This window comes from Mauremys mutica, unplaced genomic scaffold (assembly GCF_020497125.1).
Source record: "Mauremys mutica isolate MM-2020 ecotype Southern unplaced genomic scaffold, ASM2049712v1 000179F_np12_subseq_2491984:2541295_obj, whole genome shotgun sequence".
NCBI classification, from domain to species: Eukaryota; Metazoa; Chordata; order Testudines; family Geoemydidae; genus Mauremys; species Mauremys mutica.
The window spans coordinates 28,893-49,312 of NW_025422873.1; the positions used below are offsets into that span (position 1 = coordinate 28,893).

A 20,420-nucleotide genomic window follows, 5' to 3' on the forward strand; every position below is an offset into this window, starting at 1 on the left:
CAGTTCTAGGAGATTGGTATATCTCCAATTATTACCTTATTACCTTACCTAGTATCCATGACTAATAGGCTGGCTGAAACATTCAGAGGAAGGCTAAGCTCTTCCACAGTCCATTGTCTTTGTTGATGAGCCATCAGCACTGTCTGGCTTCTTCACTGTTGTACCTGAAAGGCTCGTTGTGGGTGTTACCCAGAGTAAGCACATTTGAAAGACAGATACAGAGTCAATATCCATAACTTCAGATACGAACGTGATATGTGCACACAAATAGGATAATCATATTCAGCAAATCATAACTTTTCCAGTGACACCACACATAATGCATCTTGTACAAAATACATCATAATTATGTCCTAATCATATTATAACCGTACCACTATGATGAATATGGGGGTGTAATGTCAGATAGGGCCTAATTTCAAGGCACAGGAGTTGGGAATGGAACTTCCCTTCTTTGTGGAACAGGAAATAACCCTTCAGCCAGGGCTGGGACAACTTCCCAGACTCCCAGTGATGGAGCCTGAATCTACTCACACTTCATTCTACTCACAACCCCAATCATTGTGGCAACTGCAAACTTTATAAGTGATGATTTTATACACTCTTTTAGGTCATGGATAAGAATGTTAAATAGCACAGGGCCAAGAACCAATCCCTGCGGGAACCTGCTAGAAAGAAATCCACTCGACCCTGGTTCCCCATTTACTATCACAGTTTTTAATCTATTTAATGTATGCCATGTTTATTTTGTATCATTCTAGTTTTTTTAGTAAAAATATTGTGCTGATCAAGTCATATCCCTTACAGAAGTTTAGGTAAATTACATCAATACTATTAGCTGCAACCAAACTTTTGATCTCCTCCAGTAAGGATATCCCGTTAGTTTGATAGGCTCTATTTTCTCTAAACCTTTGTTAGTGGGCACTAATCATATTACCCTTCTTTGATTCTTTATTAATGAATGAAATCCAGTATTGGCTGCTCCATTCTCTTGATGAATATAGATGTCAGACTTCAGGTCTTTTAGAAAGTCTTGGATACAAGTTATCTGGACCCGCTGATTTAAACATATCTGACTTTAATAGCTACTGTCCTCATGACTTTTTGTTGGAATGGAAAGAGTGTCGCCATCAACATCTTATGATACGAGTACATCATCTGTTTTTCTCCAAATCCAGGAGAGAAATATTTATTGAGGACTTTTACCTCTTCTGCATTATTTTGATAATTCTGCCATTTCTATTAGTAAAGTACCATTGTTAGGATTAAGGTTGCACTTAATATACTTTTAAAATCTTCCTTCTTATTGTCATTGATTGGTCATTGATTTCTGATCGCTTTCTTTACCAGTTTTCTACAAATCTGACCTTCTAACTTCTATTCTTTACTATTGACTTCCCCTTTCTTCTATATATTTAATTTGGAGAGTGTTGGGATTCCTACCAGGGAGACACCACTAGGGTCCAGAGACAGCCCCATCTCCTATATCAAGCTCTGGCTAGTAGGTATGTGATAAATGTGAAGATCCTGCCTCCCTCTGTCAGCTGGGAGACACAAAGGTTCTCTCTTTCTACCCTCTGATGCCGCCTGGCTGCTCTAAGCTAGGTGAGGTGGGACTCTGTTAACATGTGCCTCCCGGAGCTTCCATTTACCTGGTGCTGCTGTTCCGTGAATAGGGGGGTTGTGAGTGAGGCAGCAGGTACTGAGTGTTGGACTCTTGCTCTTTCAGGAGCTGGTGACCTTCAAGGAGGTGGCTGTGTACTTCACCAGGGAAGAGGGGGCTCTGCTGGACCCCGTTCAGAGAGCCCTCTACTGGGATGTCATGCAGCAGAACTATGAGAATGTGACCTCGCTGGGTAAGGATTCCTGTTCCCTCTGTTCTTGAAAGGGGAAATGAAGAGTGAAGGTTCATGCCACCCCCATAATGCCACCTCTACTCTGTCGTGTTTCAGCATCACCCCAATATGCCAGTGACACACACACACTACCAGAGACCCTCCCAAGCTGCAGAACACTTTGGGAACAGAGCACAGGAGCAGTATCACACAGTGCCAAATATCTCCTCTTTATTCAAGTAAAACTGGGGGTTAGGTCCAGCATAATGAATAGAAGCTTCCTACCCCCGGCCTTCTCCCAAAGCCTGAGCCATCTCTACCCAAACCAGAATGGGCTTGGTATGTAACAAGCAGGCGGCTGGAGTCAGAGCTGCCGGTCCAGGGTTACTTATCACACAGACACTCGGTGCGGCCTTGAATGCTGGCTGGGGGTATCCAGACCGGGGAGCTCCAGCAGCAGAACACTGAATCTCACCCAGGATTACAGATGACACAACTCCTCACTGATCTGGATTGCACCCCAGCATGTGAAAATGGCCTAGGTTGGTAGTGACATTTCTTGAGACATGCAGAGTCTTGCTCCTATATCACCAGGTGTAATAACAATAACAGGAAAGGCTGAATATGGAAAACTGATTGTTCAGCTTGCTTTTGACCTGCATCATATTTTGCAATATATTCCAAATAAGGAAATTAACGTGCAACGTATGTGTCATTGTTTGGGGTTTTAAGCTTTAAAAGGCTTGTGTGATTTTTAGCTCAGGGGGACAGTATTCCAATAGCTGTTGCCCCCTGCGCACTTTTAACCAAGAAAAGAGCCTCAGGCTGAGCTGATTCAAAATCAATCGTGTGGTCATTTTCCACAACAACTTCAAGTGGTCCCTGTGATGGAATGTAAATGTCTTCTTCCCACCTTCCCCCTGCAGGAGACTGGCTGTTTGACCAGCTGTTTGCCTTGCTGTCTCTGAGGAACTGGTCTGTGGGTGTTCCCCAGAATTGTAACTTTTTCAGTAATATCATACAGTAAAATCTCATAACTTTACATACAGTGTTACTACACGTTTTAACAGGAGGATAATATTCAGTAGGTTATGCGTTTTCAAATGATACCTCACAAGCCATACTGTGTACAAAATTGATCATAATTTTCTAGATGAGGGGTATAGACTGACACAGTGTCTGTGTGTGTGTTCCCAGCAGATATGTGGGTATTTCAATCCCTCATAAGCACAGTGTTCGGCATCTTCAAGGACCTGGGGAACTGGTCCTGGGAATTCACTGGTTTACCAAGTGTGACACTGTATGGAATTGTGAGACACTTTGGTATTAATAATAAAATAATAATATAATCTGATAAAATTGCAATGAATTGTGCTAGATATGCCATGTAAGGTGTCAGTGAAAATCTTATGATTTGCCAAGTATGATACTTTTGTTTCTACGTTTGTATCACCTTTGTATTGTGAGTTATAGATATGTAGGATATATCTGTATTTCCAGACTTGTGCAGTGTTTCTGGGTGACACCCCCAGACATATTGGCATCAACACTGCCTAGCCTGTTTGATGGCCCATTCAGGGTCATCATCTGTACAATGAGCCCATGGAAAGGACCAAGAGGATACACCTATTGAGTCAGCAAGACATGCCGGGGTATGCCTGTGTAATGAGAACTCCAAGGCTTTTCCATGCCACGTGCTGTGAAGCTTGTGTTTGGGACACAGGAAGTACGGGCCACATGGCAAAAGGAATGTAAAGGGCAGCTGCATCATCTCCATTTGTCTTCAATCCCCCTTCCTACTTCTGGAGCAACTTCTCTACAAACTGAACCCTGGAACAAAGGACTGAATGACCCATCCAAGCTATGGATGCGTTCCAGACGGACTTCCAAGCCAGCAACTCACCAATACTGCTAAGAACCTGATATATCCATTTTGGAATGTATCTGACTGCGTTCCCATTTAACTTCTTTCTGTCTTTCTTTCGTTTAAACCTTTAGTTTAGATGCTAAAGGATTGGCTGGAAGGATGGAATTTTGGGTAATATCCAAACCTATACTGACCTGGTGATGTGGCTGACCCTTTGGGGTCAGAGGAACACTTTGTTTATGTGAGCAGAGTTTTTAAATAACCTCTCACTGTACTGGACCTAGTTGCTGATTGGGAGTCAGAGAACAGGGATGCAATAAAGGGGGCCGTGTGATTTCTTTTTTCAGCTTCTCGATAACCCGTGTGGGGGATCAGAAGCACAGTTGGTGACTGGTCGGTGAGTTTAACTTTAGTGTTAACCAGCAGTTTTGGGAGCATCTGCTCTCCCTTTTTCAGCCTGCCCTAACTTTGGCATTTTCAGTGAGAACTGCCCCTGGCCCACCAGGTCACATTAAGCACTGAAGTTAAACTAATAGAATGTTTTCTTATGACCAAGTCTTATGAAATCAACTGAACTCCTTTGTTTTCTTTCATCTGAGCAGGGTTTCTAGTTTTCCAACTTGATGTGATCTCCCAGCTGGAACAAGGGGAAGAGCCATGGGTCCCAGACCTCCAGGGTTCAGAGGAAAGAGAGATCCTGAGAGCTCCCTGCACAGGTGAGGAAACATTAAACCACCTCAGAATCTGTAAGTGCCTGAAGGAAACATCTGGAATGCCCAAAAAAGCCCTTGGGGAGGTCTCTCAGTTCATTATTGTCCCTAGCAGGGGTCATATCCTCAGGGTAAATATAGTTCATGGCTTCCTATAGATCCTAGCAGACACCAGGCAGTAGCTTCCTCCCTTCCCTCTGCGTATTTGGATGGGATGTGAAGGCTGAATTCATCCCTCTCCTCTCTCCTATTTGGGGGAAGAGTTTGGGGGAGTTCAGCTCCTGATTTTTATTTGACCTGTCCTCAGCACTTGTTTTGGTTTGGTCTTCCCCTTTCCATCCCTGTCTGAGGTTTCTGTCTCTGTCACAGCAGGTGATGCAATGGCATGTGAGAAAGAGGAGCAGAATTCTCAGCCTGAAAATGTTGAGCCAGTGGGTAAAAACAGAGCATTATCTCAAAGATCGAAAAGGAATGTGTCCAGGAGTCATGAGCAGGGAAAATCCTGGGAGATTCAGCACAGACCAAAAACACATCAAGGAAACCAGCCAGGGAAGAAAGTGGATAAATGTATTTCCTGTTGGGGAACTCAGAAGGTCCTCATGGAAACCACAACACAGCAGGATATTCTCAGGTGAAAGAGAAAAAATACATGCAGTGAGTGTGGAAAAACCTTCTCTCACAGCTCAGCCCTTTCTGTACATCAGAGAATCCACACAGGGGACAGGCCCTATGAATGCACTGAGTGTGGGAAAACCTTCAATCGCAGTTGGCACCTTATTAGTAATCAAACAATCCACAGAGGAGAGAGGCCCTATGAATGCCATGAGTGTGGGAAATGCTTCACTAGCAGCTCAAACCTTTCTCAACATCAGAGAATCCACACAGGGGAAAGGCCCTATGAATGCCGTGAGTGTGGGAAAAGCTTCACTAGCAGCTCAGACCTTTCTAAACATCGGAGAATCCACACAGGGGAAAGGCCCTATGAATGCCGTGAGTGTGGGAAATGCTTCACTAGCAGCTCAAACCTTTCTCAACATCAGAGAATCCACACAGGGGAGAGGCCCTTTGAATGCCGTGAGTGTGGGAAAACCTTCAATCGCAGTTCGCATCAAACAATCCATGAGGAGAGAGGCCCTGTGAATGCAGTGTGTGTGGGAAATGCTTCACTAGCAGCTCAAACCTTAGATTTAATTTACCCTGGTTCCTCAACTGTTGCTACAGCTCTAGTACCCATCAATCCAAAGACTGAGAGAAATGGAGAGTTCCAACCATTGTCCTTTTAGTATCTTATTGTTCCTCTCTCTGTTTTTTGTGCTGGCCTTTCTATTCTATCATTTTCTGCCTTTGTTTAGTTGGTAACAGTTGGTTTCCATCACTCACGTTTGTTTGTTTAAATCTCTATTCGTTGTTAAATAAATTTTTTGCTTGTTCGATAACTGGACTCAGGTGCTGTGTGAAATACAGTAGCAATGGTCCACAGTAAAACTAGTAACCTGGGATACTTGGGGAAGAGAGGATCTGGGATTTCACCGAGTATCTGGTGATCCGGGCTGGACCCCAGAGGGGGACACATTGAAGGAACTCAAGGGTTAAGGAGGCTGCTGTAGCTCAGAGGAGGGTCCTTGAGTTCCAGCAGGCTGGTGAGTTTGGTCACTAACATCCAGCTGCCAAATGCAAAACTCGCTCTTCCTTGTGGCAGCTGGCAACAAGGAGACTCACAGTCCTCAGCACCCTGAGAAGGGTCACAATGTGTCTCTATGTTGATCCACCTGTCAAATTCACACAGGGAAAGCTCCCGATAGCACAAAACTCTGCCCTATGAAATCATGGAACATGTGCTCTTTGCTCTGTGAAAGCATGTAAAGAATCCAAGCGCTGGAGGACAGGGTTTGGGTCCAGAGTGACCTAGACAAATTGCAGGATTGGCCCAAAAGAAATCTGAGGAGGTTCAACAAGGAGAAGTGCAGAGTCCTGCACTTAGGACGGAAGAATCCCAGGCACTGCCACAGCCTGGGGACTGACGGAGTGAGGGGGGATTTGATAGCAGCCTTCAACTACCTGAAAGAGCAGCAGTGTGGGCTTTCTCCTTGCCACTTTTGCTGGGCTGGGCAGGCAGCCTGGAGGCCTTTCTAGAAGAGAACTGGGAACGGAGTTAGAAAAACCAATGTGAAAACCAGAACCTCAGGTTTAGACTCATTTATTTATAATATAAAATCTTCAATTCTAGTGTCACAGTCAATACAATTGCTTCAGCCTGATAGTTGCCCAAAGGGAAACTTAACGTCTCTCCAAGGGGAGTGGAGAGAAAACACTTTTCAGAGTCCAAGAGAGACAAGGCGGGTGAGGGTAAGAGCTTGCAGAGGACCAACCTCTGTTGGTGAAAAAGACAAGCTGTGGAGCTAACCCCACACACTTCTTCAGTTCTGTGTAGCCTGGAAGGTCGTCTCCTCCATAACCAGCAGTTAGAACATAAGAACAGCCACACTGAGTCAGACCAGTTCATCTAGCCCACTTTCCCGAAAGTGGCCAATGCCCGGCGCCCCAGAGGACCCCTGGGGCCAACATGGATACAACACCACCACAAACAAGGTTAAAAGTCAATGCACATGGGAGAAGGATCTTGTGTTTCATTCCTTATGTCCTAGTCCCATCGTGTGGCCATTTCCTTTTCTTCCCTTCTGTTAAAAGCTTTGGTGTTTTGCACAGAAACATTATTTCCCCAGGAGAGACCCAGGAGTGGGGGCTGCATTCCTGTGCCAAACAGTCACTGGAAGGGGGTAGACAAAGGCCTTTAGGACGAGGCGTCCGTCACTGTCAAAAGATCATCTCCCTCCTGCAGGTCACTGGCAGCCTGAATTTGTTCCTTATCCTCCCAGAGTCTGGGGGCTGGAATCAGCAGTACCCAGCCCCTCCGTGTGTAGCAGGAACAAACACAAACCTGGTCTTTAAAACAAGCTGTCCCCTTCCTTCTCAGGGAAGATTTTTCTGTGATTGAAGTTGAGCTTCAGTTCCCCTCTCCTGGGGGTGGGGCAGGTGTGGGGCCAGCTCCCAGTGAGATCTGTTTTCACCATTGCCCCCTTTCAGTCACTCTGGGATCCTAACTCTGCTCCCAGCTGTCAGGCAGCTTCCAGCCCATTCACCCTGTTCATTAACTCCATGGTCATGTGTCACCCCCTTTGCCAGCGCACAGAGCCTGCAGGAAAGCTACTCCTGCCAGATGCATTGGTGGTATAGTGGTGTGCGTAGGTATCTTCCAAGCAATTTATCTGGGTTTGATTCCCAGCCAGTGCAGTAATGGCTTTTCTCTTCTGTTGTTTCCTCATCTGGAAGTGGTTTAATTTCAGTCCCATTGTGTTACAATCACATTATCTATAGAATGAGACAATAAATGTGTCAAAGTCCAGCAGGTCATACAGGATGGAGGCACATAAGGGGCTGGAATATGTCAGCTGAGAAAGACAGAACACTTGGAAACCTGCATCTCCCCTCCCCTGGCCTTGCGTGTTATGATTCCAGCTGCGTGAGCTGTTTGTAGGATGTTCCGGCATGATGGGGAAATGAAGTTTTGAGTCAGTTTTTGCTCCTGCAGGTTCCTTTGCTGTTACAATTATAATGACATGAACAACAGGGAGGCAAAATAAACATAAACCCCAAATTGCAATACAGGTGGGGAAAGGGACGATCACGGTTAAGCCAAACACGTCAAAATTAAAATTAATACAAAAAAGGGGAGGGGGGAAGAGATCAGGTATGTGGAGATCCCCTTGATCTTTCAACGCACATTGTTAGAATCAAAGTTCAGACTTGACACTGGAAAACCCGCAACTCCTGTCTCTCTGAACACCTGTGATGAGCAAGATGGAGTTGGGACACCTGTTCTGCTTCAATCATTTATTGTCTCTCTGTTCTCTCCTTCTTCGCCCCCCAATTCCTCGTCTCCAATATCTCTGCCTTTCTCCTCTTGCTCCCTCTCCCCTGCCCTTTCCAGGAACTCACACTCTACAGCATTTAGGACAAGCCAGAGCTCCCATGTTCTGCACATGAGCCTGTGTCAGAGGACGTGTGACCCCGGTCAGAACCAGTCACCAGATCAATATGACCCTTTATGGGCGACGTCTCTGCCTGCTCTGCAATTTACATCTCTCCTCTCCCCCCCCCCACCCCCCGCAAACAGGGTGGGGGCACAGCTCTGACTGAGAGGCCTAACAGGAGAAATTTCAGCCCAAAGACAAATTTGTGTGAAATGTTGAGAAATGAAGAGCCCCCCCAAATCCCCAGAACTCTAGTGTCACCCCCATGGCACCAGCACAGGGAACCCAGTGAAATGGGGTTACAAAATACAAGGGGGGAGGCAGCAGGGAGAGAGGTGACAGGGAATCTCTCTTTTTCTTTCTCTCGTCACTTTCTGTTCTTCTCTTTCCTTCCAGGAACTGCAGTCACAGCAGGGAAGGGTTTGTCTCCGTGTCTGTCACGGAGGTGGTGGAAGTGACGGATTCTGTGACTTCCTGCAACCTCCGTGACTTCTGCAGTGGGCACAGTGGCTGACTCCAGAGCCACTCAATCAACTGGCTCCAGGGACCGCCCAAGCAGCGGCCAATGCGGCTGGCCCGGGGACCACTTGACCAGTGGTCCCGAGGGCAGCAGGAGCAGCCACAGCTTGGTGGCCTCTGGCAGCACTTCTGGGGTGGCCAGAGCAGCAGCTGGCCCCCTGGGGCTCCCCCCTGCCCTAGCAGCAGCTGGAGTGGCAGCGACTCTCAGGGCTTCTCCCCTGGTAGCTGGTGCTCATTATCCATCAAATAAATCAAAACACTTCCCCCTGCAAATGGATTTAGCCCGGGACCCTCAGAGTCAGCAGCTGTTACACCCACTGAGCTCTCTGGTCAGGTGTCCTAGTGCCGGGAGCCTCCGATTTAGATCCTAAAATAGCGTTTTTGCACCAGGGGCGGATGAAATTTTGGACCACACATTGTAGCTCCACTGTTATTTTACTGAATTGCTTCAAAACAGCAAGTGTAGAAAGTGTCCTAAGTGCCAGGCTCTCTGCTATGGAAACAGCTGCCCCTGCTCTCCAGGAGTCTCTGCGTTTCACCCAGCAACGTACACACCTGCTCCGCACTGAAGGGGAGTCAGATAGTGACGGTAACGCACATCTTCAGACTATTAACCCAGGTCCCTTTCTTTAACCCAGGACATGCCAGTCACCTGTTAGCCATGGTGTTATCTTCACCTTCAAATACCTCTCAGGACATTGAACAGAGGAAGTGAAACCCCCTCCCCCGAATGGCTCCCTGTTGAGGTGTTGTACCGTACCTGCCCCTGGAGACTGTCTGGTTTTATACTCTTAGAGCTTTTTCTCTTCAAACCCCTTATCCCAATCTCTGGGCCAACCTCTGCATTTCAGAGTTTAGAATTTACTCTCATCACCCTCCTATGGCACTTTCCATGTGAATTGGGCAAAGCAAGTACGGGAAGCTCCGTGGCTAATGAAAACCAATGCTCTGGGTGAGGCCTGAACTCACACCCACAGCTGTATTTCCCCCTGCATGAGCCACTATAGGTGCTTCTTAGACAAACTTGGGCTGTAGGTGGTTATGTGTGTCTGTGCTTCACCACTTTGGCTGCTCTGTGAAAAGCTGATGGTTCAAACAGAAGCTGGTGGGTTTTTGTTTTGTTTTAAGCAATTAGAGTCTAGTACATTTTAACAGGCAGAAAATGTCCTATTCTGGTCTAGCCCCATTTGACTCCTTCTGTCCATCTTCTTCCTTCCCCCTTAGTGTCTTTCCTTCCCCATTGGGGACATGCAGAGATGAACCCCAGTCAGTCTGTGTCACAGAGAGTCTGTATCTCCTAAGGAATGTGAGTGAAGGATTCCGGCTGAATTAACGCCGCTCACCTGGGTTAGAAACATTTGTTTCTTTCGAGCAGATAGTGGGAAATGGTACATTAATTCAGACCCAGGAGGCAAGGCAGAGGCTTCATGATCTTGATCTCCATGAAGGGAGAGAGGATCCCCAGGAAGGAACAGAGCTTCCTTTAGACTCAAGCTGGGTCTCCTGGAAGTTGGAAAAGACCCTTGGTCACTGAGGATCTCATGGGATCGTGCTGCTCCAGAGGCTCGAGAGTCCTGGGTGCGGGGAGGGTGTCACTGCACAGTCTGAAATGGAAGGGAGGACCCTGGAAGGGACGGGGAGGAACAGAAAATGGAGAGGAATGAAACAGAATAAAGGCCTCTTCTCTCTCCCCTCCCCGACCCAGCAAGAACTGTTATCAGTGGGGAAACTCCCCACCATGAACGGCAGAGACCACAGAGACATTTGCCTCATGCTGAGAAGTAAGGTGACCAGACACTAAGTGTGAAAAATCAGAGACTTTCACCGGTGGTATAGTGGTGAGCATAGCTACCTTCCAAGCAATTGACCTGGGTTTGATTCCCAGCCAATGTGATGATTCCTCCACTGGGAATTGGTTTAATTTCAGTCACGTTGTTTCAGTTTATCAATGGAATGAGAGAATCAGTGTCCCAAAGCCCAACAGGTCATTAAACACCCAGTTGAGGAAGAAAGGGGTGGGACTATATAATGAGCAGTTGGAGTCATCCTGGTATTACACTGCTTGGTTCATTTTATTTTTTTAATTTCCTTTACTTCCCTCTCCCTTTTAGACTCAGCACCTTTAAGATCAGAAGGGACCAGTGTGATCATCTAGTCCGACCTGCTGCACCTTGCAGGCCAAAAGACCCACCCACCCACTCCTGGAATAGACCCGGGAGGGGAGGCAGCTCCGTGCACTGTCACTACTCGAGGCAGCACATGGAGGCCTCTGCTCCCCTCCCCCAATGCGTGTGCAGAGATGTGCCAGCAGCACTAAGGTGGCTCCCTGCCCACTCTACATTCGTCCCTCCGTGCCGCTCCCAGAAGTGGCTGGCATGTCCCAGCATCCCCTGAGGTGGGGGGAGTGTCTCCACGTGCTGCCCCTGCCCGGAGCACCAACTCTGCAGCTCCCATTGGCCAGGAACTGTAGCCAATGGCAGCTCTGGGGGCAGCGCCTGCAGACAGCAGCACATGGAGATCCCCTGGCCCCACTCATCTAGGAGCTGCTGCCGGAGGGTTGTGTGTACCGGTCACTTTGGGAGCTGCACCACCACTCCTGCACCCCACCCCCACCCCCAGCGCAGAGCCCACACCCAAATTTCCTCCCAGAGCTTTGCTTGTCTTCCTTTCACCAGAACCATCCTTCTTCTCCTGGGCTGCAAGTAGCCATCCCTGGGAAGCCAAGAGGCAGGCACAGGATTCTGCCAAGTAAGTGTCCCCCAGCACCGTGATGGACAGTGCGATGAAGCTAAGTCTTCCCGAGGCAGAATGAACTGCAATGCAGCGAACCACTGGCCAGGCAGTCGGGGCGAAGGGCATTCACTGGAGGTACAAGCTTGTGAATGACTCCTGAGCACAGGGCCCCTTCCCCTTTTAAGGACCTGCTCCTCATGGCCTGCGACTGGAGATGACTTGGCTGCATCTGGTGGGTCACACTCCACCTTGGGCAGTGTCCATGCAGTGTCCCTGCTCTGGGTGTGTGAGTGCTGCCTAATGAGAGTCCCAGACACCTTCTCTATCTAGGAGCTCTTCTGATCTTCCAGCTGTTCAACCAGCCCCTTCATCCCACAAGCATTGCAGGAGGGAGCGGGAGTGGGAGGGGGAAAGCCACTTCACAGGCATTCAGAGAGGGAGAGGAGACAAAAATGGGAATGGGGGAAGTATAACAGACCTATTGAGCATAGAAATCACTGCTGTTCCTACAACAACAGGGACAGGCCACTAGGAGCTGGGAAAAATTAAGCCATCATGTTTCTGCCTGGTTTTGAACCAGGGACCTTTTGCGTGTTAGGCAAACGTGATAACCACTATACTACAGAAACTCTGTTGCAGGGCTCTGCCCCTCCCTTCATAAGAACATAAGAACGGCCATACTGGGTCAGACCAAAGGTCCATCCATCCCCATATCCTATCTGCCAATAGCGGCCAATGCCAGGTACCCCAGAGGGACTGAACCTAACAGGTAATGATCAAGTGATCTCTCTCCTGCCATCCATCTCTACCCTCTGACAAACAGAGGCTAGCGATACCATTTCTTACCCAGGCTGCCTAATAGCCATTAATGGACTTAACCTCCATTAATTTATCTGCAAAAATAATGAGGAGTACTTATGGCACCTATTGAGACTAACAAATGTATTTGAGCATAAGCTTTTGAGGGCTAAAACCCACTTCATCGGATGCATGCAGTTAAAAATACAGTAGGAAATATATATACACACAGAGAACATGAAAAAAATGGGTGTTGCCATACACACTATAACGAGAGTGATCAGTTAACGTGAGTGGTTATCAGCAGGAGAAAAAAAACTGATGTTGGGAGGGGAACAGGAGAAAGGACAAAGGAAGCAAGAGACGAAGAGAAAAGAGGGATCAGACAGTGGATGGAGCAAGAGGTGAAACAAAAAGGACAAACCCCAATGTCCCCAGTGATTCTAAGGGACAAAATCCAGGTGTGCAATAAAATTCTGCCTCCTTAAGCTCATGTTTTCCATGCCTAGAATTCAACTGTCACCAGATGGATCAGACTGAACAGGTTTCAAACCTCCAGGAGGCTCTTACCTTCTAAACAGGGACGGCTGTTTTCCAGTAAAATCACTGAAAGGGAAGGAGAAAACTCGAAAGAGGTTCCTCCTGGCGCTCACGTCCGTGAACCCGAATACTCTCTCAGTCCTCAGAGAGAGACCTGGAGAAGGAGACTTGCTGAAGCAAAACCACAGGGGTCTCTGAGGTTTCCCTGGCCCCTCGCCCCTGTCCTTCCTGGCTGATGTCAGCATCTCTCTTTGAGGTCACCACCTCCCCACCACCTTGGACCAATAGTCTGAGGTCCTGCAAAAGGCCTTTGTGATGTCACTGCCACACCCCTCCCTTGCTGTGCCAATGTCCTGCCCCTGGCCAGGCACTTTGCAGGTTTGAGCTGCTCCCTGGGGATCACCCCACTCAAGGAGCGTTCGTTCTAGGCAGCAAGCCGGCTAGACAGGGAAACAGATGCTGCTCCCACTGCTACACTCAGTTTTTCAGAAATTAGTCGACTTTATGGCCAGAAAAGACCATTAGAGCATCTAATCTGACCCCCTGCATATCACAGGCCTCCTGTAGGACACCATAGCTATTTCTGGGGCAAACACATTCCAGAAAGGCATCTAGTCTTCATGAAATGACATCAAGAGATGGAGAATCCACCACTTTCCTTGGTAGCTTGTTCCTGTGGTGAATCATCCTCGCTGTTCAATATTTGTGCCTTAGTTGTAATATGAATTTGTCTCTTTTCACCTTCCAGCCACTGGGTCTTCTTATGCCTTTCTCTGCTATTTTAAAGAGTCCTTTAATACCCAATCTTTTCTCTCCATTAAGGCACTTCAACACTTCAGTGAAGTCACCTTTCAATCTTCTTTTGATCAGCTAAACAGGTTGAGCTCTTTCAATAGCTCACTAGAAGGCAGACCTCACAACATTTGGTGGCTCTTTCTGCCCCAGCTCCAATTTCACAACATCTTTTTCAAATGAGGACACCAAAGCTGAAGGCAGTATTCCAGTATCAGTCTCAATGATGCCGTGTCACCTCCTGTGACATTATTGACATAATCTGTAACTGTATAGATCACTGTTGCGACCACTGTTCTATATTTGCAGCCAATATTGTAGAAAGGTGTCGTGCAAGGGGTCTATGGAGAGGTTCTGATTGGTTGATTATAATGATGCTATCTCTAGATGTGTATCATTATTGTAGTTGACGTTATGAATATTGGCTCTATGCTGCCCGTATTTCAATCTTGTGCTCTGCTTCCGGTGTCAGTTCTGTCTAGCCTGCTTGATGGCCCATTAAGGACCATCAGCTATACAATCGCCCCACTGAGAGAAGGCAGATACGCCTTGTGATTCAGCAAGGTCTGCAGGGACCTGCCTATGGACAGAACTCTAAGGTGTTTCTACGCCACGTGCTGGACAGAGTGTCCTTGGGACAAAGAAAGCAAAGACCACATGGCAAGAGACTATAAAAAGCTGATGCCTCGTCTCCATCTTGTCTTCAATCCTGCTTCATACCTCTGGAGGGACTTTGCTACAAACTGAAGCTCTGTACAAAGGACTGAATGACCCATCCCAGCTTTGAATAGACTCCAGAGACTTGATTTGAAGCTGCAGTTTATTCCATCACTGTTACAAGCCTGAACCAAGAACTTTGCCATTACTGTATGTGAAGGGTTCAAATCCATGTGCATTTTATATAACAACCTGGTCTATGGATTGTGCCAGTTCTTTTCCAGACCCAAAGTCCGGATTATGGTCAAGGACTAGAGGCCTAGCAAATAGTGACCAGCTAAGAGAAAGCTGGGTAAACAGAAAGCCTTGCTTGCTAAGATAGGCCTGGTCAGCAAATTGCCAGGTGTTGGAGCTTAGAACTAAATGATTGTGTCTTATTCAGAATTGCAGACTGAACAAAGAATCCCTATTGTGTTTGTTTCTTCTCTAGGGAGACATTCTTCCCACAGATCCAACCTTGAGTTTATGAAAAGTTGGCACGTCAGTATAAGATATGACATCCTTCCACCTCCCTTCCAAGGGACCAATGCCTGCCTTAAGACACACAGAAAACAATCTTTATTGCCATATACTTTCACTCTTTCTTTGCTTTAACCCCTAGGAATGTACCTGTTGGACAATCAAAGGAGTTGCTCCATTCCTATGGATCCCAAATCAGAATTCAACATATATATTTTATACTAATAACATTTTATCAAAATATTAATGAAATGTTAACTTGGTAACTTGAGACCATGGGTGGAGACATTATCTAATCTGTTAATCATTGGCTAATGTGCTTATCCTGTCTTGCAAAACCTGTCCCGGGGTGTGGAACTGCCTAGCCTGTCACTTTCCCCCGCCCATGGAAAATCTATATATTCTATTGTAATTAATTAATTAACAGTGTCTCTGAGCCTAATAAGCCCACTCTGCCAGCACTGTGTGTAATAAAGTCCTATTCTTGACCTCTACATGGTGTAGAGGTATGTCCTTCACAGACACCTGCTGAATAAAGAGGAGATTCAGCATCCAGCTTGGCTGAATGTGTCTCCTCTCCCCACAGCTTGGTGATCTTTTGAGGAAATGGAGAAGACTGCCTTTGCCTGGCTGTACATCGCTTGCAAAAGAAACAGGTCTTTTTGGTGACAAGTGTTGAAAGGAGCCATTAGACAAATGTGGAGACAGGAAAAATGTCCCCCAATTGAACTGGCATCTGTGGATGCTGAAGCCACAACACAGAGCGCTAAACACTATATGAGAACGGGTAGTGTCAGAAGAGTCTCTACCAAAGCCTTTTGCCACCAGCAGGGGCCTCTCTGTGCACAGAACTCCTGGTAGCGTGATGGCTGCAGGCAGTGGAGAACTCCATTTTGGCATCTCTTTTGTGGTGAACATCTGCAGTGGCTGTTTAAAGGTCTCTAGATAGTGGTCTTTGTGAAGAAGCTGGCTGAAGAACCTTCCTACTAACCAGGAGAGCCTGGCTTGGCCCGACAGTTCTTCCTTGCCGAACCTAGTGTGTCTGTTGGCTCCTTTTTTTGTATCTCTTTTCAGAAAAAGAAAAGATCTGTCAGCAGAATCCTTCTAAGTGCTTGTTCAAGACAGAGAGAGCCTTCCTTGCGGCTAAGTCTTGGTGCCATGGGGCATGCCTCACTGCAGCACCTCCTGCTGACCATCCTAGCAATTAGCTCTGGTTCACTGGTGCGCCTTCATCTAGTAGCGTCTGGCCACCATCCGTTCTATCATTAGGACCCATGTTGCTCTCAGGACTTCAGTGTCCTCTTATGGACACAGCCCTCTGGCTGTGCCCCACTCAGTTCTCTCCCCCCTCCTGGGTGGGGGGGGGAGGATGTCCTCTACCCTGACACTTGCCTCAGTGGCCGGCTGCAGTCCAGGGTGTAGCCACCTGTGTCAGTGGCTACTGAGGCAAAAGGAGTGAACCTCCAACCCTGCCATCTGTTTCCCTGGACCATTTCCCAACAGACCTAGAACCTTCCTCCACCTTTGTATCAGGGCCTTAGTCTGGCAGTAGTCAGCCAGGAGGTCACTCATGCACCTCTTACCCCAGCACTACTCTGATCATGGTGCCCTCCCGGCTCCTTCCTTCCTAGCAGCCAATCCTCCCTCCTCAAACTCCAAGGAGTGACTAACTCTTGCTGTGCTGAGCAGCTCTTTATATATGGGCTGCTCCAGCAAGCCTTCTCCTGATTGGCTCTCCCAATAAACCCTTTCTTGATAGGCTGGGTTCTGCACAGCCTCTTCAAGGCTGCCTTAATCTTTCTCCTGCTTGTTTGGGGCAGACAGCCCACCACACATGGAAAGTGGCAAATGAGAAGTCTGGAGCTGAAGGAAAGGTTACCATGACTCAGAACTGAGCCGAGGTTGCTGCGACTGAAACACAGATCACTAACCATTACATGATCACAGTGACTGGTGGGAGAGGCACATGTTAGAAGCCCTCTGTCTACTCAGCTGTGGCTTTCTGTGCACAGAGAGCCAGACACCTCAAGGTCTGCAAGTCTTGAGGGAAATGGGGAACGTCTGTACTTTAGAATTTGCAGGTGTTGACTTGAACCATCAAATGAAACAGTTGCAAATACTTTCTTCAGGAAAGTATCAGAGGGATAGCCGTCTTAGTCTGGTTCTGTAGAAGCAGCAAAGAATCCTGTGGCACCTTATAGACTAACAGACGTTTTGCACCATGAGCTTTCGTGGGTGAATACCCACTTCTTCCGAAGAAGTGGGTATTCACCCACGAAAGCTCATGCTGCAAAACGTCTGTTAGTCTATAAGGTGCCACAGGATTCTTTGCTGTTTCTTCAGGCAGGCACCATGGCTTAGCTGGCTAAAGCACCTGTCTAGTAAACAGGAGATCCTGGGTTCAACTCCCAGTGGTGCCTTGGCATATGGCTTTTGTCTCCTCTGCTCACATTTTCCTGCATCTTCCTAGGAAACAGAAGAGGCCTCCCTTGGTATCCAAGTCATTGCTTGCTAAGGAAAAGGCTTCTTTGGAGAGAAGCATTGGAAACAATCAAATCACAAACCTGGAGTTGATGAAAAGGCTGCTATGACTGGCATTGGCATGGCGGTTGCTTCAACTGCAATTGCTGCAACATGAGAGCCTGCACCACACATCCTTGTGATTCCCTGGAGATGTTCACACACAGATGTCATGTCACCTTCCTTTTGATTGTCATTGATGAAAAATGGAGCTATTGGGAGAAAAGTCCCAGAGAGTCACACCGTGGCTAAGCTGGGTGACTCGCCTGCCAGGTAAAGTGGAGTTAGGGATGCAGCTCCCAGTGGTGCCTTAACAAATGTGTCTGCTCTTCCCACCTTTTGGTGAACCTTTTGCGGAAACAGAGAAGACTGCCTCTGCCTTGCAATGCAAATGCTTGCAAAAGAAACCAGTTGTTTTTTCTGACAAGTGTCAGAAGGAGGCACATAAGAAATGTGGAGACAAGGAAAAGGTCATCGTAACTCAACATGCATCCATGGCTCTTGAGGCCAGAACGCAGAGCACTAAGCACTGTACGACCACAGCAAAATCTAAACTTTACACCTTATTACACTAGGCAGTAGTTAGGTCAAGCAATTTTCTCATCCTACTGGATGTTGCCCTCCTTAATACATAGAATTCCCCCTAAAACCTGGATTACTGTCGTCAGATGACCTTCATTTTCTCAGGATTCCTGCGGCTTCCAGCATAGGTGGGGGAGGAGAAAGGCAAAAACATGATGCCCCAGTCTCCTATTTTATATCCTTAGTTCAAGTGTCTAGCAGACACTTGCCCAGATGTGTCCGGGTGGGCTCTGCTGAGTCACTAGGTTGGGGAATCCTCCTGGTGTGGTCTTGTGCAACTGAGTCATAGACTTGAGCGGTCCCCACAGTGTTGTGTTTGGGCATCTGTCACTGAATTGGAAATCCCTTAATTACAATTCCTCTGCTGATTCATGGCTGTTGAACATCCTCCTCGGCAGGGGTCACTAGCAAAATTATAGCCTATTTCAGTAACAACCATTCAGCAAAATGCATAACTTCACACACCCTCATGCTATACATATTTGGACAGAATAACCGATTTCAGCAGATCATGACTTTTCATATGATAACTTACATGGACTGGTTGGTAGGACATATCACAGCCATATAGGAATGATGACTATGTGAGCTACAGGGAGCTATTTTGAAGTACATCATGTCACAAAAGCCTCTAGAGACTGGCCTTTGGGAAGAGCTGGCTGAAGAGCCTTCTGAGTAACTGAGAGATCCAGGCTTGGTCCTGCCAGTTTGTGCTTGCGAACTAAACTTGTCCGTTGGGCTCCCTTTTTTGTGTCTCTTTCACAGAAACAGAGCAGAAGTTCTTGGCCAATCCTTGAAAGTGCTTGTTCAAGACACAGGGAGCCTCTGTGCTGGGGCAGGGGTAGGGCTGCAGGAGGTGGTCGGGGGTGGAGGTGCTTACCTCGGGCAGCACAGCTCCCAAAGTGACTGGCACACACTCCCCTCCGGCAGTGGCTCCTAGGCAGTGGGATACAGGGGCGGGTCAGCTGTGGCGTTTGCACTCAGGGCTGCAGGGATATGCCGGCCACTTCCAGGAGCAGTGTGGCAGGGAGGGAGGGGGCAGAGTGGGCAGGGAGCCGCCTTAGCGCTGCTGGCACATCTCCGTGTGTCACTTGGGGAGGCATCAGGTCTCTGTGGGCTGCCTGGGGCAGGGGCAGTGGCCGAGGGGGCTCGGGCCACCCCTTTGCCTCCTCTCTCCAGGCTCCCAGCCCATCTTGCCGGCCGACAGGGATTTTAGGGTGCAGCAGTGCAGGGAGCAGGAAGGGCGAACCACAGCGGCTGCCTCCCCCACATGCAGGAAAATGGCTTCACTTGCTGGCCCCACAGACTAAGGCACCAGGCCTCCAGCTTGCCCCATTCGACCCAATGGGTTGATCTTGTGGCCAGAATTATTTGCAGTCGGGATTTCCCCCAACAGTGCCCCACAGGGGTCCAGGGTCAGCTCCAGCACAGGCCGCACAGGAAGGCTTAATGCTCGAGCTGCAGCACATGCTGGGCAGGCTCTAGGCCGGGATCCCCATGGCAGGAGAGAAGAAGACTGGGCCCCTGGAGGGGCAGGCTGGGGCTTCCTGGATCCCATCTGCTCACAGCCAGCGCCCTGCCCCCACTCCCATGTCATCAATGGCGCCCTCAGGTCAGCCAGAATGGAGCAGCGGTTTTCACTGCACCAAGTCCACTTACGGCTTACAGGCAACTCCCAGACCCACCACAGCCCACCATGTCGGCCAGAAAGGAGCCCACTCAGCCTCGCCATTGGTGCTTTTCCGTCCCCCTAGAACCCCGCTTCTCCTGGGCTGCAAGGAGCCATCCCTGGGAAGCCAAGAGGCAGGCACAGGATTCTGCCTCCCAGCAGCCAACCGCACCTCCCCCGGCTTTGCAGAACGAATGGTGATGCTCTACTAACCCCACTTAGCCGCACTGAGGCGCTTAGCTTCTGCCCTGCCTTCCTCAGCTCGACTTTCCTCTTTTGCCCCATTCCTGCCTCACTTCCTCCTTTGGCAAGTCACGCAGAGGAGGCCAGCAGGAAGAGCCGGCCTCCACCGGCCAACCTCCAACAGCAGAGGAGGCCAAGCCACAAGCCTCCAAAAGGTGACACGCCGCACTCCTCTAGGTTCTCCAGCCTGACGCCCAGGTGCTTTCTCCACTGCTGTCAGCACCCTCTGTCATGCAGGGGTTGGAGTTATCCCAGGGACAGGCCAATAGGAGAAGGAGAAGGCCTTCCTGAACAGCAAGGGGATCTGGGAAAAGGAAGCCAGCATGTTTCTGAACCAGGGACCTTTTGCATGTTAGGCAAACGTGATAACCACTACACTACAGAAACTCCATCTGCTTGGCTGTT

At 48.3% G+C, this 20,420-nt stretch overlaps 2 non-coding genes across 2 annotated transcripts; one reads left to right on the top strand and one right to left on the bottom strand.

The window, feature by feature from the left end:
• Window positions 1-12,251: 12,251 nt before the first annotated feature.
• Window positions 12,252-12,324, bottom strand: TRNAV-AAC. The gene has a single exon. It is a non-coding gene; the product is annotated as a tRNA-Val (tRNA).
• Window positions 12,325-17,347: 5,023 nt separating this feature from the next.
• Window positions 17,348-17,421, top strand: TRNAT-AGU. Its single transcript has one exon. It is a non-coding gene; the product is annotated as a tRNA-Thr (tRNA).
• Window positions 17,422-20,420: the final 2,999 nt, after the last annotated feature.